This window comes from Amborella trichopoda, chromosome 12, assembly GCF_054954075.1.
Source record: "Amborella trichopoda isolate Santa Cruz 75 chromosome 12, AtrichopodaSantaCruz75HAP2 v2.0, whole genome shotgun sequence".
NCBI classification, from domain to species: domain Eukaryota; kingdom Viridiplantae; phylum Streptophyta; class Magnoliopsida; order Amborellales; family Amborellaceae; genus Amborella; species Amborella trichopoda.
In genome coordinates, this window is record NC_142347.1 from 14,481,493 (window position 1) to 14,500,808 (window position 19,316).

The 19,316-nt window shown below is 37.5% G+C and overlaps 1 long non-coding RNA gene across 1 annotated transcript; it reads left to right on the top strand.

Annotated features, from left to right (window-relative positions):
* The first annotated feature begins 329 nt into the window (after positions 1-329).
* On the top strand, positions 330-17,662 carry LOC148779456 (uncharacterized). Its single transcript, XR_016046036.1, has 2 exons — positions 330-478; positions 17,227-17,662. It is a non-coding gene; the product is annotated as an uncharacterized LOC148779456 (long non-coding RNA).
* The last annotated feature ends 1,654 nt before the right edge of the window (positions 17,663-19,316 follow it).

The window sequence follows — 19,316 nt, forward strand, 5'->3', positions numbered from 1 at the left end:
TGATAATTGCTTTCTTTTATATCAGATATAGTAGATATATGCTCAATTGATATTGTTATTGGATTTCATTCTAAGTATTGTAAAAATAGACCTAGAATTAGGCTTCAGAATAGATCTTGGGTAGTTTGGTATATATATATATATATATATATATATATTATAGATATATGTATATAGGTTTCAGCAAAGACTTTATTCAGATTATTTATGTACATTCAAAATTCTGTTTTATAAAACAGGCCCTAAGTAATTCATTAGGGTATTCTCAAATTTTGGTAGTCCTCTTTTCAAGGTCTTAACTTATGTTTTATTTTTAATAAATGTTGCAGATGAGATTTGCTAAGCCAAATAACTTTTTTCAAAAGTTTTTGGAGAGCAACAAGATTGCACAGTGGTGATTGCTTGGATTAGATGTCGGGCACCGATATGTTGGAGTGGCTATTTCTGATCCAGATAATAAGATTGCTTCACCTTTGAGGTATGGGAGGTTTCTTGCATTAAGTAAACTACGTTTTATATAGGAAGTAACTTCTTGGTTCTCCCATTTCCCACATGTGGGGCTTGTTTCTAATAAATTTTACTAATTTAAGGTTCTCTTGTTTCTTAAATTTCTTAAACAAAAAGTGAAGATTATGAAAGGGATAATATCAAAGCAATATGGGTGATCATGAGTCAGAAATGCTATTGAGACTCAAAATCAACAGCTTGCTAGTGGATATTCTTCCATTAGCTTATAGAATCCAAATCCTAGATCGCGGAACCCATAAATGTAATAAAGTGTTTGTTATATGGTACACTAGCTCAACATGTTTTTGTTGTTTATATTCAGCATTATATGTTTTACGTGTTGCAATTTGGATTTTTGATGATCTATGTGATGAAGAGAGGCTTTTAATCTCAGTCCACTAATCCCTAAATTAGCCATGACGATTAAGGAAAAATAAAGAAGATTTGTAGAAGCTAAATAGGTTGGGTTTTTGTGGCCTTTAAAGGCCTAGAGAGCTTGTAAGAAAAATGTTGTATAGTGAAATATGGTTTCAATGGGAGTGTGTGTTGACTGACCAAGAGTTGGGCGGTTTATGGTCCTGGTCATCTCTAAAATCCTTAACCCTGGGTATGTGGCACATCTGAAAAGGGTTTGAAGTAGGTCATCCCTTGTTGAGGTCGGAGAGATGCCAATGGATCATGTTTGTAGGCCAGGAGAATTGTATGGTCTCCTGTGTGCGATTGTAGGCCTGTGAGACTAATGCCCAAATCCTCAACAAACTTCCACATATTATGTACATATGACAGCCGCATGGGAATCAATTTTTTTTACAGGGACACGTGTACATGTGCATTGAGAGAGCCCATTTTACACTGTAGTGACAAGTGCTCGACTTTCTCTTAAAGGGGAAACTGTAATCCGCATTCCATGATCATAATCTCATTGTTTTATTATCCAACTTTGATAAGCCAATCATGAGCCCTTGCAAAGAGATTGTGCAAAGAGAATATTTGTGGATTATGGTTTCTGGGGCGAGTGGAGCGCCCTTTACTGTCGCTTATTTTGACCCTAGTATATTTTATTTTAGTATTATAAATGTTTTTTTGATTTTTATTTTTCTGCATTTTAAGATATTGTCTCTATTGTAAATTTTCATAAAAGGGTATTTCTGAAAATTTTTGAACTTTAAAAGAAAACATGTGGCACCAAAGATCCAGTCTCACATGTGACACTCCGTGCACCTTAGGGACCACACCCTATTTTTGTACAACAATATTTGGCACACCCTATTTTATTGCAATTTTTGGGAAAGGGTGGCCTGCCCAAATATGGACGCACGCCACTTTTAGTGGAATAGGCATACCCTATTCAATTTGATTTGTTTCAAATTTAAATTTGCTACGTTTGAAATCTAATGAGATATGGTTTCCCAAATATTGTGGGAAATGTAGATTAGTTTTATTTAGAATGTATTTGAATTTGATTGTAAATCTAAAAGGATAAAGTTGAAATTGGATTGGTTTTATTTTAAATAGGAGTGGATTGGATGAAAGTATAAGGAGATAATGTTCCTAATTTATTCACCCAAAGTCATGATAGCTGGTTTTTGAGATGGATGGTCCTGATTAATTTCTAACCCCATAGATTTCCTAATTATCTTAAAAGGTTTTGCTGAAAATTAGATGGAATTTGAACTTATTTGAGATCTAATCACTAGATCTTATTTCTCTCTCTCTCCAAAAGATCTCTTTCTCCCTCACACGCTAATTTGGGGAGATCTCTCTCCCCATCACGCGCCAATTTGGGGTGATCTCTCTCCCCCTCACGCACCAATTTGGGGAGATCTCTCTCTGCCCCACATGCACCAATTGGGGGACCTCTTTTTCTCTCTTTCACGCCACCTTCTATCTTGCTCTCTGTCAACCAAAAGAGAGGCACGTCACATCTTTCGCCCTCTTCCCTCTATTTTTATTTATTTATTGTCTTGGAAAGAAAAAATAGAGGTGACATATTTTTCTTGGAGAAACCCTAAACTAGGGTTTGCTGTATTTTTCAAAGGAAGAAGAGAGAAACTTAACTTAGAGAGATATCAACCACAAGATCAGCCTTATTTGGTTTCCATAGGATTTGTATAAACCTTAAGTTATTTTTGAGCTCGCTTAAACCTTAGAGAAAGAAAGATAGCCTACAAAGCTTTTCTATTTAAGAATTTCCAGCAACACTTTAAGGAGGAAAAATGTGCCATTGGTCAGCGAATCGAGTGTGGGGTGTACAAAGTCCTGGCTGGATAACTCTAGGCATTTTTTAGTAAGTATTTCCATTAGTTTTTGTTTTTTTTTTAAATTTTTTTTATTTTTAATTTTCTATTTTTTTTGTAATTTTTCAAAAATTTATATTGCCTTAAAAATTGTTAAAGCTAGTTTAAAGTTCATGGATGGTTTCTATTTCTCTTGACAGTAAAATAAAGATCTCACGTTGTATTTAGGGCAATTTTCTGGCACGTGTAAGTGGAATTCAAGTATTTTGAATAAAAGTAAAAAGAAATTTTTGAATTTAATACCGTGAGTTCCACATAGCCACACCTTTCATTGGTATCAGAGCTTCTATTATTTACTGTCATACTTTAGGATTTTGTTTTTTTTTTTGGTCAAAGAAACATGACTTCAAAAGGTTTCTTGGCTGAATTTTTTAAGACTGAAAATTTTGATGGCAAAAACTGTTTTTGTTGGCAAAGAAAAATTGTCCATGTCCTCTTTGGAGAAGGACTTAGCCTAATGCTTACTGAAGCACTCCCATCTGTCCCAAGAGGAAATGCTTACAAGAGGCAAGTCGTAAGAGATGCTCATGCTTAGTGGGGGCACAAAAACACTCTAGCAAGATGTGCTACTTATGGCCATGGATGACCCTCATCCTCTTGAGTATGAGCACCTAAAGTCTGCATAGGAGATCCATGAACGACTTGAGATTGATTATGCCTCACTGTCTTTCACAAGAAAGGCGATGGCTATGATGCAATATTCAGATTTGAAGATGAAGAAACGAGGCGAGTTAACTGAGCATATGCAATAGTTCAGAGCCTTAGTTCGTGAACTCGAAGCTGCACAAGTCAAGCTAGATGAAAATATGCAGATCTGCCAGTTGCTGAATTCTATGCTGAGCTCATGGGAAAACTTCATTTCAGGCCTTACGGCAAGGGAGAGCATGTCGAAGTTGGATGAGATCATCACCAAACTCAAAGCTGAGGAAGAAAGGAGATTTTCTCATGATTCTTCAGCCTTGAATGACTCCGTCAATGTGGTGAACCTTAAACCCAATTTTGGTTCATTTAAGAAGAAGAAAGGCAAAGGAAAGAATAGGAACAAAATGAATGAGGATCAAGAGGGAAATAATTGGCCAAAGAAAAAGAAGGAGTTTAAGAATACCCAATGCCATAATTGTAAGAAATTTGGGCACATTGCAAAGCCCCCAAGAATACGAATCCCGAGGGCGATAAGAAGCCTGCTTGAGTAGTCCTCCTAGAGTCTATGCTAGTTGACCCTAAAATAGGGTCGTGATGTTTTGATTCAGGGTCCACTGCCCATGTGTCAAATACCAGGGATGGATATAGAAATTTTCAGGCTGTTGCCCTAAGGGATCAATATATCTATATGGGTGGGAATCAAAAGACTGAAATTCTGGGTATTGGAGATTCCATCCTTCAATTTGAGATTGGCAAAAGCATGGTCCTAAAGGAAACTCTTTATGCTCTTGAGATGATGAAGAGTTTGGTTTCGGTCATTAAATTGGCTAAGGCAGGTTACTTCACCATTTTTACTGTTAACAAGGTGGAGGTCAAATATGGAGATGCATTAGTTATGATTGGTCATTTTGTAGAAGGTTTCTTTTCAGTTGCAATAAAGAAATCTATTTCTTATGTCTTGAGTTATGATGATAAGTATGTTGTATGTATATGGCACATGAAATTAAGGCACATAAACCCTACAAGAATGGAGAGATTAAAGAGAGGGATTATTGAGTAATCTAAATGGAGACTTAGCCAGAGTCTGTGAATCATGTGTTCAAGGAAAGCTGGTTAAGAAATCCTTTGTGAAAATGCAGAAAGCTACTGGCATATTAGAAGTTGTCCATAATTTTTTTTGTGGACCTATGATTGTGGCCACTAACAGCTGCAAAAGGTACTTTATCACTTTATCACTTATCACATTAAAAGATGATCACTTATCACATTAAAAGATGATCACTCTCATTTAGGCCATGTCTATCTATTAAGTGAAAAACTTCTAAAGCCCTAGATCGATTCAAAGAGTATAAAACTGAGATAAAACCCCAAACCAGCAGAGCTATTGTATATATGTCAAGATCAGTGGAAATAACATGTTTTTCCATCTCTTTATATGTGGATGACATGTTGTTAGTACTTCGATTGGAAACAAAAGTTTTCTTGTCACATAATTTTTAATATGAAGGACCTTTGAGAAGCCATGCAGAAAATTCCATACAGAAGTGCAACTGGGTCACTAATGCCTGGTATGCCAGAGACAAGACCAGTTTTATCTTCTGCCATGAGTTACGATTAGCAGGTCCCAGAATAATATAGGCATGAAGCACTGGAAGGCCATCAAATGAGTACTGTGACATTTGAAGGGAATCGTTAATTACACACTCAATTATGGAAGAGGCTCAGACATACATATATGAGGATATTCAGATGCGGACTATCAGAGCGATCCAGATGAGAGTAAGTCCATATTCAGATATATCTTCACGCTTGCAGGTGGAGTTGTTTATTGGTGCTCAAAGAAATAAGATATAGTTGCATTCTTGACTATGGAGTCAAGTATGTGGCAATTTGTTTTGCGGCTAAAACAAGCAGTCTGGTTAAAGAAGTTCTTGAATCAACTCAAATTTGATCCAATGAAGTGCCCGTGCGTGAGAATTTTCTGCGACAACCAGACAGCTATTTGCGATCAAAAGAGCCGAAGTTACTACTACATTCGCAAAGAAATTCGAGCAGGAGAGATTCTGGTTGCATATCTCCCGAGTGAGACCATGTTAACAGATCCTTTGATAAAAGGATTGGTGGCAAAAGTTTTTGCCAAACATGTCCATGGGATGGGCTTGAGAGAAATTGAGAGGGAGTGATTGTATGGCCTTCAAAGGCCAAGTGGGAGATATTGGATTTTTGTGCCCTTTAAAGGCCTCGAGAGCTTGTAAGAAAAATGATGTATGGTGGAATATGCACTTCAATGGGAGTGTGTGTTGATTGACCAAGGGTTGGGCGGTTTATTGCTCTGGTCATGTCTAAAACCCTTGGCCTTGGGCATGTGGCTCATCCGAAAAAAGTTTGAAGTGGGTCATCCCTTGTTGAGGTCGGAGAGATGCCCATGGATAATGTTTGTAGGCCAGGAGAACTGTATAGTCTCCTCTGTGCGGCTGTGGGCCTGTGAGAACACGAGCCAAATCTTCAACAAACTTTCGCATATCATGTACATATGACAGCCGCATGGGAAACGGGTCTTTTCAAAGGGACAGGTGTACATGTGTATTGAGAGAGCCCCTTTTACACTATCGAGACAAGTGCTAGACTTGCTCTTAGAGGGAAAAATTATAATCTATAGATCATAATCCCACTGTTTTATTATCGAACTTTGACAAGTCAATCATGAGTTTCTGTAAAGAGACTGTGGATCATGAGACTTTGTTGGGTTGGATAAGAGAACATTTGTGGATCATGGTTAATGAGGCAAGTGGAGCGCCCTTTAGTGTCACTTATTTTGACCTATTGGTGCCAGTCCACTCTTAGTATATTTTATTTTAGTATTATAAATGTTTCTTTTGATTTTTAAATATTTTTCTGTATTTTAAAATATTGTTTCAACTGCAAATTTTCTAAAAAGGTATTTTTGAAAATTTTCGAACTTTAAAAATAAAACATGTGGGACCAAGGATCCAACCCCATATGTGACACTCCGTGCAACCTAGGGATCACACCCTATTTTTGTAGAGCAATATTTTGCACACCCTATTTTATTGCCGAAGGCGGTGTCACGCCACATATTCTTATAGGGGGGGGCACTTTTTTTTTATGGAAAAAAGGGAGGCACGCCACTTTTTGTGGCACAAATATGGAGCAATGCCACTTTTAGAGGAATAGGCACACCCCATTCAATTTGATTTATTTCAAATTTAAATTTGAAATCTAATCAGATATGGTTTCCCAAATATTATTGGAAATCTAGATTAGTTTTATCTAGAATATATTTTAATTTGATTTCAAATTGAAAAGGATAAAGTTTAAATTTGATTGGTTTTATTTTAAATAGGAGTGGATTAGATGAAAGTGTAAGGGTCATCTTCATCAAAACTAAAATTTCTAAAACATAAATAAACCCAATTAAAAGAGAAATGAATCCATAGAGTTAGGAATATGCAATTACTAAGGCACTCCACTTATGTTAGTTCCCATCATCCTCGGTCTATCTTCTCAAACAACCCAACGGAATCCATCACCCAGTGTATCTTGCAGGGGCTTATGCTTGGTCCGTCAAATCTGGCCAATAAATGGAGGGACTACGGTCAAGTGCTTGGATTGCAGGTTCTAACTCAAGCACAAATCTGGTTTCCCTAGATATCTCACTATCGCACAAATCTGGTTTCCCTGGATATCTCACTATCGCAATGGGACATGGGGGTCTTCTCTTTAGCAGATGTACATGTCTTATCCCAATGAGCTGCTTCCCATAGATGCAGCCATTATATTTATATGCTGTGCGATGATAGTATTAAGTTTTTGGCCCTTGTCCTTATAAGCATTAAAAAACATACAAAAGAGTTTGTCTCCCTCCTGGCTAAACCACCACCAAGCATATCTCCGACCACAACTTTGAAAACCCTCAAAGGTTGTAATTTATGCCCAAGGCTAAGGGGAGTTTGGACCCCACTCCCCGGCCTAGACTGCCCATCCTAGGTGAGTCAATGCCTCAATGGAACAAACCATGTCTCCCTAGTCCCACATGGACCACACTCCTACGAGTAGAATATCATGCTCTCAAGCCCTTTAAAGCTACAACACCAACATGAAAACTCACTTAGTAGTTAAGGGATATACTCGAGAAGGCTTGAATTATAAGGAAATGTTTAGTCTCAAAGTTAAAATGGGCACTATTTGAATTGTCCTCTCCTTAGCCATCACTTATGGGTGGGATGTTCAACAACTTGATGTTAAAGATGCCTTTCTTCATGGTAATATTAAGGAAAATTTATATGGAACAACCACTTGGTTACTCATAGTTGACCTAAAACTTATGATCGTCAGGGCGATATACGTATTTAAGTGGGGGCTTCATGAGCATGATTTGAGAGTGTTTACAATGAAATAAACTCGTGATTTTTGGTGCAGTCTAGTGGACTACTCATTGTTCATCTGCACTTGGTCTACAAGGTATCACCGTCTTACCAATTTATGTTAGTGATCTTGTTATTATGGAAAGCTCGAGTGACCATATTCAAACCATAAAGGAGCTCTTAAATGCCAAATTTTTGATTACTTCGCTTCACTGGGGCGATGGATCACAAAAATATTTTCTTGGTGTTGAAGTGAACATAACCAATGTTGTCTAAATCAGACTGGATTGGTCGGTCTCTGCTGAAAGGCAGTGGTTGGTGGTTGTTTCGCCCTGGTTTGTCCCCATAGTGTAGAATGTCCACCGAACCTGTCATCAACCAAATTGCCTTTATTTTAAAAAATTGCCTTTGTTAATTTTTTTTGAATTTTGGGTCAATTTTCAGTTTTTTTTGTATTTAAGGCTTTTTGATTTTTTGTAAGGGCTTTTTGGCTTTTTTTTTCCAAAAGGGTGGGTTTTAGGGTTTTATAAAGCTTTTTTAAGAGAAAAACTTTGGCGGTTCTCCCGCCCCCCCACCCACACACCCCCCACCAAAAAAAAGCATCCCAACCCTTGCCCTATTTTCTGGCAACTTCCATGGAAGATTCTGACCATCATCACACCTGATTTGAAGCCCTAATAATGATTGTCTTGTTTTGTTTTTGTTTAATATTTAGAAAACTAGAAAACTTTTGGTTTTTTCTAGGGTTCCTATTGTAAACAATTCCTTTTCCATACCAATGCAATGAATTGTTTCTTTTGTTGAATGCAATGGTTGTTTTATCACTAAGTTTAACGTTGTATGTTTTTGCTTTTTAGGAGCCTTATATGGGTTTTTTTCTAAATAAATGCTATGTTTTTTCTTAAGGTGCGGTTTGTATAGAGCCGAGGCTCTAAACAATCAAAGTAGAACGCACCTTCAAAGTGTCGAGAAATATGGTTTCACTATTGGAAATCTTTGTAATAGCTTTAAAATATATTTTGATCTTTAATTATAAAATTTAAAGCTTCAAAAATAGTATAGATCGAGAAAATATATGAAACTTGAAAATCTTGAAAATTGGCAGTCCAAAAATGCATTATATTATTCCCAAAACTTGAAATCTATTTTTTCTTTCATGCCTGTGCATCTTGAAGTCGAGATGATCAATTTGAGGATATTTGGGCATCAAAACAACCTCTTCTAATGAAATTTTTGTGGTGCACTCAAATTTGATTGTTTAGAGCCTCACACTTATATAAACTTTTTTTTCTTTTTTAAATTAAATTTTTATAGCACTTCAACAGTTAAATTGCTAAAATAATGCCTAGTTTGATGAAGTTATGTAGCATGAAAAACATTTATACTAGGTCTATATTACTTTATTTTAGGTTTCTTTATCATGTGTTTTATATTTTCGGTTTAATCTATTTTCAACTGAATTTTTGTCTTTATGCATTTATTTGTTCCATTGATACTTAAAAGGCTAATATGGCACTATGGAAGTTGTTGAATTTACTTGTCATGAAAGTATCTGACTATTATTTTATTGCTTTAATACGAAAAGAATGGTCATGGATGCTGCCCACATGCTGTAAGAAATAGGGCAGTAGGAAACGCCTTACTGCTGTACACCAGTATACTACAGCAAACTAGTATAGTGCTGCAGACCACTATTGGAAGCAAAGCAATACAACGCTCTTGTACAAAATGACAAAATGAGACCAGGGTTCCTTTTTTTTGTTTTTTTTAGTGTGGGGCGGGCGAGAGAGAGAAAGAGGAAAGTGGTTAAGAGATTAGAGGGAGAGAGGAGGGACAAGGAGATTGCATTCCAGGTCGGCTTGCTGCCCCTTCTTTCACCAACACATCAGCTATAGGTGATTGGCCTCCCTCAGTACGTCATTGAAGATGGCCTGAGAGCCCTGCACAAAGTAATGGTCAAATAGATGCGCCAGTCTCCATGGGCTTAATTAAGTTTTGAGGTTCATGCACTGATATTTTTGGAGTCACCCTTTAAGTTCAGTGATGGATACATTAGCCTGCTGGGTACATTTGAGGCCTTCTGAATGGGCAATAGTCTCCAACATGGTGAAATCAATGTGACCTATGAAACCTAAGAAAGACAAAAGACGATCTCCTTTGGCATTACTTTGAACTCTTCAAAATCCAGATGGACTGGGACTCCCAAAGGAGCAACTGTCGACATTAATAAAGGACCCACTGGGAGGAGGTCCAGACTGCGTGTGTATATCGGGGCATGGGGTTCATTGAGAAAATGTTTTCCCTTCCATTAAGAAAAATGGAAGTTCCAAAGTTCTTAAGGTCTCTATATTCCCTAGCCCAAAGAACAGTGTCAGCTTTGATGTGATTGCATGCTTTTTGGTGTGGCTACTTGACGTCTGAATATCCCGGAGTTTCGCTCTTTCCAAATACTCCACAAGGTTTCCGAAATTGAGATATTCCAAAGGAAACAACCTATTTGGGCTAGGGACGGAGTTAGAAGGCTATGAAAAGTTGTGGGAGTGTAGCTGAGCGACCAACTGTTGGAGGAGGTTGGACCACTCTAAGGAGGCAACCTGCAATGTATGAAGGGGTGTCCGCTAGTTTAGGCACATGATGCATTTTGTGGCAGCTGAATGCCTCTCCTTCGTAGCTTTGTAATTGGTCTTCTCTATGATTTGATATTAGGTACCAGCTGAGTGCTTGAACGTTGTGGGAGACCTGAGTACCCCAGACCTTATTGAAGATGGGTATGGGATTCTGATTGGGCTGCAGAGTGGAGTAGAGTAAAGAGACCAAGAATTTCCTAAGGCGTCCCGAGAGTAAACTAGCCTGTGTAGGTTGGTTTGCTTAAAGAAGAAACACTTTAGAAGGTTAAGTAGGCCATTAGGTGTTCAATTTCTTGGTCAAGTAGTGCCCTTCTAAATATCAGGGAGTAAATAAGATTTTCTCCCCTCATTTCCAGTTTCTCTGCAACTGTACCCTCTTCATTCTTTGCTATCGAGAGGAGTCAAGAGGCTGATCACTCACCATAGCACCAGAGCATGTGGTTCAAGTCATTAAAAGCAATTCTGCCAACTACGCCCTTGGGGGGCAGTTACTGTTCGCCATATCCTTTGGATATCTTGTGCAGAGCATTGTTTAGATTTGATGCTTGAGAGTATAGGGATGTTCGCCCATGTTGAGTCAGTTATAGAGAAACAAAAGAGACTAGAAAATTTTTCTTCCACTATTGTTCTGAGTCCCATGAATAAATATACCAATGGAGGGAAGTTAGAGAGGAAGAGGGATGGGTTGACAGTCATGGTTACTTCATGAGGGTCTTAAGTGTAGCTTTTCTCGGTATGGTATATTCTCAAATTTTTCTATACCCAACACGGGAAGACTACTTACAATGGCCTTCTACAAACAATTACAGTAAGAAATACAAGACAAAGGTCACCAAACAAACTTGCTTATGGCTGAAACAATGCAAAAGAAGTAACACAAGCATAAATCACTTTTCATTTATTAAAACAATAGAGATTGCAATGTACAAGACAATGCAACTATACAAAATTTCAGCACATGTATTTAACTGCAAAGCACCAGCACAACTTTGGAAACCAATTGCAATCTCATTTACTTGAAACATAAACACATGAATGATAAGTCAATGGAACAATGGGAAGTCTACCTCAAAGGGACTTTCCAACACCCCATGCCAAATCGCTCCTTTCGATAGTGCATGAATCACGGCCCTTCTTGCTCCAACTGTGAAAAGCACTAAGAAGGGCTCTTAATCCACTCAAAGGTCACTCCAAAGGGCTAAAAAAATATGGGAAAGGTGGGCTGAGACTCCTTACTTGGTTTGTCAAAATGAGAGGGAATGGTGCTCCAAGGACAAGGCAATTAAGCATAGAAGTAATATGCTCCAAGGGGGTTATGGGACAAAAACATTCATGGTGGTTGCTGTGGCAAATTATGCACAATGGTTGTAATGGGAGGATGTAGTTTGGGCTAGCACTTGATGGGAGCAAGCTAAGGTTCAAGAGCACAACATCATAGACCAAGGGGGGGGGGGGGGGGGGGGGGGGGGAGAGAGAGAGAGAGAGAGGCAACCTAGGGATGGCATGGAGACTGAGGAGTCTGGAGAGATTTGACAGAATAACACAATTTGGTTGAGTGGTGAAAATGGGGCGCCCAAGAGCCCTATTTATAGAGTTGGACTAGGGTTAGTGGCAGTCTAGAATGTGCTTCTTAACTTGGAGGAATATGAGCCATTGGTCTTAGTGATTTATGGAGTGAAGAGAAGATTTCAATCCAACCGTTCATCCCTTGAGTAGCTATAATAGATCAAGGGTGCATATTATGCCCTTATTTCATGAAGGTTTCCAACCCTAATTCCCCTTTAATTCACTTTTTGAAAAAGTAGAACCTCATCGAAGTTGGAATATGAACCATAGGATTAAGTTTGTGAGAGATCATTACCTTGATCAAGTGTGTGAGAGAGAGATCTAGGGTAGGGGGGTGGGGAGTGCCATTTCTTTTAGGTCTTTTCTCTCTTCATCTCCTTCAATGTGAAAAGGAGAGCGAATATTTTGTGATTCCCTCAACCAACTTCCATGTCTTCAAACATTGGTGGGATGTGTACCATGGAATCATAAGTTGACTCTGCAAGTGTTTAAGGGATCTTACGACATGTGTCCCTTCTTGGAACCAATTATCAAAATTCTCGAAGAAATAGATCCCTTACATGAGAAGTGGGAATTGAAAATTTGACTGTGATGTCTTTATTATTGGGCGCTATGCAATTATAGATGAGTAGGGATTTCCTGTTCCTTTGGAGTTCAGACCATATTATAGTTGTTGGAGGTGGGAGCGGGGTGAGTTCGGGGAACACCAAACCACCATAGGGGGGAAGTTCCGTGGAGTTAGGATTGACATCCATACATTCAACAAGTTAAGGAGCTAGATCCTAAGACACCTGGGAGCTCGATCCCATGTCACTAGGATCAATTTTAACTTCGAGGGATATAAGTTCCACTATACATAAAACGATATCAATTAATAGTATATGACAAAATTAGGATCGAGCCAAGGGCCACTCGATCCATTATCATACACCTTAGTTGATTACCAATACCATAGTTATAGTACTCCAATTTACTCCAGTACCATAATATAATAATATCATAAATTGGCTTACTATGATATTAAACTGTAGTTTTTTAATACCATAATATTAGTATACTATGATGTGATATGCCGCAATTTAACATATTATAATTAAATAAATCTATAATACTAAGGAGACGAGTAGTATTTTACTTAATAGTATATCTCTTCCCCTTGGAGGGGTCCTACAAGCATGTAGACTGAGATCCCATTTAATAGCGAGCGAGATCCCTATATCTCTTAACCAAGCTTCCTTTAAGATCCCTTAGAGGAACCGCACGATTGAGTTTCTAAGGTGGAACTAGGGCCTTATCCTTTAAGATCCCTTGATGATCTTTCATCACTTAGCCAGGTGTATTCCTTTATTCAATGTGTGGAAAGTAAAAAATATATTATGCTGCCTACTTAAGTAATTGATCATTTTGTCCTTACCTCAGCTTCACTACCTCTCAAGAATAATAAGGTCAGATCAATTTAGGAAAGGGGGTTCTAATTAAGGAGATAAAAGTAAGTCGAAATCTGATCATTGTGGAAGAAATGATCATGTTAAGAAAACTTGCTTGGACCTAGTTGGTCTGACATCCAATTTAATCGTTTAGGAAATTTAATGCTCTTATGCTTCCTCCACTAGGGGTTTGACAATTGGGAGTACTGATCATCCATTGCACAATGCAACCATATCTTCATGTTTTTGCTCTGAAGGACATGATATATGTTCCTAAATATGAGATCGAATCTTCACCACTTGTTTGTCCTAATTAGTTGGGCCATCCACTATTTCTACTTCATTTTTTGCTTTGTCAGATATTCATGCTTCCGGTCATCATGTCTCTCTTTATCCGTTTTAACAATCCTGGATTATTGATTTTGGAATCTTAGATCATGTTAACCAGTATGTCTTCCTTGTTAATCTCTTATTCCTTTTTTTTTGAGTAAACCTCTTATTCCTTTTCTTCTTTTTGTAGAGAGAAAGTTAGGATTGTTAATTGGTCCTTCGCTTCTATCGTTGGCCATAAATATTTCTCCTCAATGTCATTGTTATTGGTTCTTCATCTTTCTTGCTTTGCTACGAACCTAATGCCTGTTAGTAGCATTACTAAAATTCTAAATTGTGGTGGTACCTTTTTTCCTTCCCCCTGTGTTTTCAAGACTTGGATACAAGAAAGGCGATTGGCAGTGGTCATGAAGTTGGTGGTCTTTGCATGCTAAATTTGCCTATTACTACTCTTCAAGCACTTCAACAAAACACAAATGTTTATAAGATCGGATTTTGACGGCGCATCTATGACTTGGTCAATTGTACTTTCAATCCTTGAAAGCTTTGTTTCTTGAGTTGTTCGTTTCTTGTAGTGTGTCGGATATGTAAAGTGTTCAAAAGATTGTCAAAACTCTTTTTTACCCAAAAATGATAAAACTCTTTTATCTTATTAATCATATGTTGTCAGGTGCTCTATACTACAATCTTCCGATAAACTTCTCCTTGATTGTCCATTGTTATGTGTTACTCCCAAAGTCTTTGGTTCCTTTTGCTTCGCTCATGTCCTTGGCCTGTGTCATACAAAGTTGAATTCTAAATCTGTAAAATCTTAGTTATTTGTCCTCTCGAAGGGTTACAAATGTTATGATCCAGTCTCAAGAAATGAATGTCACCTTCTTTGAATGGACTCCTTTTTCTCTACCTTCTTCAAGGGGAGTATAATGTGGAGGCGAGATCTTTTGTTCCTCTTCTTGTTTGTATTTTTCCTGGTTCTGGAGCTCAGAAGGACAGTGGAGAGCAACTTTATGATGTTGAAAATAAAGAATTACACAAAGAAGTCATACTACCTATGATCTAGGTGATTCAAATGGTTCTCAGTGTGATGATTCAGATCTGCCCATTGCTGTATAGACGTGTAGATGAAGTTATACTGAAATCTCAATTGAAATTTTTTTTTCTTCCTATCATGCTTTTGCGTCTTATTTGTTTTCTATTTCTATTCCTTTTTGTATTATAGAAGCTTTAGCTCATCTAAAGCGGAAAGAGGCTTTGTGTGAGGAGATGAGGGTATCAATTCAGAAATGTACTTAGGAACTAATAGATCCTCTTAAAAGAAGTTAGTTTGTTGCAAATGAGTTACACAGTAAAGCATAATTCAGATGGTATAGTGATTGATATGAGGCACAATTAGTCACCAAGGGTTTGACTCATACTTTTGGGATAGATTTTCAGGAACATTTGCTCCTATGGTGAAGATGAACTCCATTAGGGTTCTTTCATTCCTAGTAACTAATTTGGCATAATCGTTTCACCAAATGGTTGTCAAGAATACATTCCTTAACGGGGAACTACAGGTTGAAGTGTACATCGCGCTTTCACCAATGAATCTTAGAAATAAAGGATAATTTGTAGATTGAGAAAGGCCATCTGTTATCGAAAGCAGTCTCCTCGACCTTGGTTGGATAGGCTCATAGTGTGTTCAAAGATTCGGGTATGCTCAAGAGTCTTGCTAACTGTACCTTATTTGTGAAATATACCAAGATCAGTGCAACTAGCCTGATTGTATAACTTGATAATTAGTCGTAATAGGCAACTATATTAAGGAAATTTAGGAACTTAAGAGTTTTCGGCAAGGAAAAGGAAATTAAGCTCTAGGTCCATTAAAATAATGAATATTCTTTTAGAATGGAATTTTCTTGGTATAAGAGAGTAATCTTTTTCCCTCGAAGGAAGTATGTGGTGGATCTTCGTAAGGGAATGTGAGAGTTTGGGTTTAAGCCAATGGATACTTCTATGAAGCAAAATTGTAAGCTTGACAACTAAAGGGATGAAGCTCTCAAAGATGTGGGTATGTTTAAGAGATTAGTGGATAGATTGATTTATCTCTCTCACACATCTAGACATTACATATGCTATGAGCGTGTTCTGTCAGTTCATGCATGCTCCACGAATTCTTAGATATCTAAAATCATTACTAAGCAGAGGATTGTTATTAGTGATCATGGGCACTTGTGAGTCGAAACTTATATAGACACAAATTGGATTGGTTCTATTTTGATCAGATATCTACATCAGGCTACTGTACTGTGATTGAAGGTAATCTTGTATCTTGGAGGAATATGAAACAATAAGTTGTAGCCAGGTCAAATGCAGAAGCAAGGTATAGATCCATAACTCATGATGCATGTGAATTAGTTGGTTTAAAAATTCTTACGAGAACTTGGCTTTCCCATGAAGGGTTCAATGTCCTTGTAAGGTGATAATGAGGGGGCCATCGATATAGCTCATAATCCGGTCGAAAATGATAAAATCAACATAGAGGTAAATTGTCATTTCTATTTTTCTTTTCTCCTTTTTTTTTTTTTTTTTTTTTTGTAGTTCATCGTGGAAGGGGCCTCCCTTACCCATAGTAGAAATGGAACTCAATACATCACGGTTTGATGCTCCCTCCACATAACCACCTAGTTGTCATTTCATTTGAGAAAGAGTTGCGATAAGAGAAATATGCCTTCAATATGTTAACAAAAGATCAACTAGTAGATATTCTTACCAAGGAAGGAAGTCTTGATTGCAAATGATCTTAAGCAATCTGGGCAAGGTGACTATTTATATACTGGCTTGAGGGGAGTATTCTAAATGTCAAAGTCCATTATTATTTTATTATTATTCCTTTGCATTTAAGTTCCTCAAAGACTTACTCGTCCTTTCCCTATAATGAGGTGTATTTTTGTACTTCTTATAATTTATCACTAGAAATGACAATGAGAGGGGCCCGTGGGTGATGTAACCCTAATGTGATAGCCCCTTCTTGGTTCCCTCCTCAACAACACTTTTTTCTTTCTCCAACTCTTCTATCTCTAAATCTGTTCCTATTTCTCTAGACTTTCTCCTCCTTTTTCCTCTCTCCATATTTCTTGTTTCTACATTTTCAACTGTTTGTAATCGGCGACATACCCTATTTAGCACTTGGGGCTCCTTTTGAGGTTTTACAAGGTGGCAATCATTGACTGAGGATAATTAGCTTCTACAAAGGTGTATACTTGTTTCATATAGATTCTTCTTCTTCCTGTGATAAAATTAATGAAATGTTGTCATTAAGCGTTTTGGGGCATATCACCTTAATAGAAATTAGTTCTCTTTAACATTATCATTTTCTAATTTTTATATCTTTTCATGTCATGATTAATGTGGTGCTGTCTATAATATGAGAAGGTTTGCTAATGGGCCTTTGTCATAATACTAGGTGTACTTTGTGCCATCATCTTCATTACCTTTGTTGGCTTCTTGTTTTACCATACTGGAAAGATTCTGTAGGCCTATTCTAGTGTTCTGGAGCAATGGTTTATTCATGATTGCTGTGTTCCATTTCAAGTTCATCCCCTTGTGATCTCTCCAAAGAGATTCTGCCTTCATTAAGCTGTTGTGGATGTGAGGACACTTCCTCTTAGTAGCTCACATTGGTTGACATTTCACTTGGCTTGGCTTCTTCAGTTTAGGTTATGTGGTGATAATCCTCTGTTTCAATATTTTGTTTCTCGTGTGTGATTTTCTTTCGATAATGGAAGTGTTTGTTAAACATCGACACATAACTTATATTTATTGTTGAGCCTGACCTTATAACTAAAGGGCAATCCTTTGTGACAGTTTACCATGTATGAAATAATTAGTCCACTTCCACAAACTTTGATGTAATCTATTTCTACACAAAATAGATATTATGGGTTGCAGATTGTTTCTAGACTTTGAACCTGATGACATAGCTTAGAATTAGAAAGTTTATCTTATTGTCAAATGGTTTCAACAAACACAAGGTTTAAACTCTGAGCTGATCTTGAGCCTGTTGTGGAGTTCAAGTGATTCCATATTGGTTCTTCACCTTACTACTATGATATTTATGCTGAGCCTGTTGTGGAGTTCAAGTGATTCCATATTGGTTCTTCACCTTGCTGCTATGATATTTATGCTTTTCTCATGCCCTTAGGGAGCAAAGTGAAATGTTTTGTAAAAAATGCAGCCAAGAAATCCACTCAAGTAGATTTGTGTACTTGAAAGTTTCTTATCATCATCATTATTTTTGCCATTTCTCAATTAATTGGGGTCAACTACATGAATCCTAGTTCTCCCTTCCGCTTTATTAAAGGCCATATCCTCAGTGAGGCCATAAGTTCCCATTATTTTTTATACTACTTCCAACCACGTCTTTTTGGGCCTATCCTTTGTCCATTTCTGTCCTTCTACTTGAACTAACTTGTACCTCCTAAAAAGTGTTGTACTTGATCAGCGCCACACATGGCTAGCCCACCTAAGTCTACTATCTTTTTTTATCACCTATTGGTGCCACGCTTAAATTCTCTCAAATAGATTCATTTCGAATTCTATCCATTCTTGTCTTGCCACTCATCCATCTCAACGTCCTCATCTTCGCTACACTCATTATATGAGTATATTGTTTTTTGTTCGCCCAATATTCTGCCCTATAGATAAAAGCTGGTCTCACTGCTGTCTTATAGAGCTTTCCCTTCTGCCTTATTGGTATATGGCAATTACATAAAATTCTACATCTCCACTTCACCCACTTAACTCTAATTCTGTTTGCAATATCTTCCTCGATCTCTCCATTTTCTTGGATTATCGACTTAACATATCGAAAGTGCGGTCTTTTTTGTACTTCCTAGCCCTCAATCTTGACTACTTCCTCATCTATTCTCCTATTATTACTAAACTTGCACTCCATATACTCTGTTTTAGTCCGACTAATTTTAAACCTTTGGATTTTAGAGCATCCCTATAAAGTTCTAACTTAGTGTTGATGCTATTTTGGGTTTCATCAATCAAAACTATGTTACCTGCGAACAACATGCACCATGGTTAGATAAGTCATCCATAACTAAGACAAAGGTACGGGCTCAATGCTGACCCTTAATGTAAACCTATTATCACGGAAAACTCACTCGTCTCTCCACTAGTTGTTCGTACACTAGCTAGCACTCCATTGTACATACCTATCACCAAGTCGAGACGCCTTTATTTTCCAACACCCGCCAAATCAAATCTTGAGGTACTCTATCATAAGCTTTTTTTAGATCAATAAAGACCATGTGGAGGTATTTTCCCTTCGCCCTAAAGTTCTTAATTAGTTGTCTAAGTAGAAAAATAGCCTCCGTTGTTAACCTTCCTGGCATAAAACCAAATTGATTGTCAGATATACTTGTTTCATGCCTTAATCGTTACTCAATAACTCTCTTCTAGAGCTTCATAGTAGGACTGATAAGCTTGATCCCTCGATAATTTGCACAATTCTGTATGCCTCCTTTGTTCTTGTAAATAGGTACC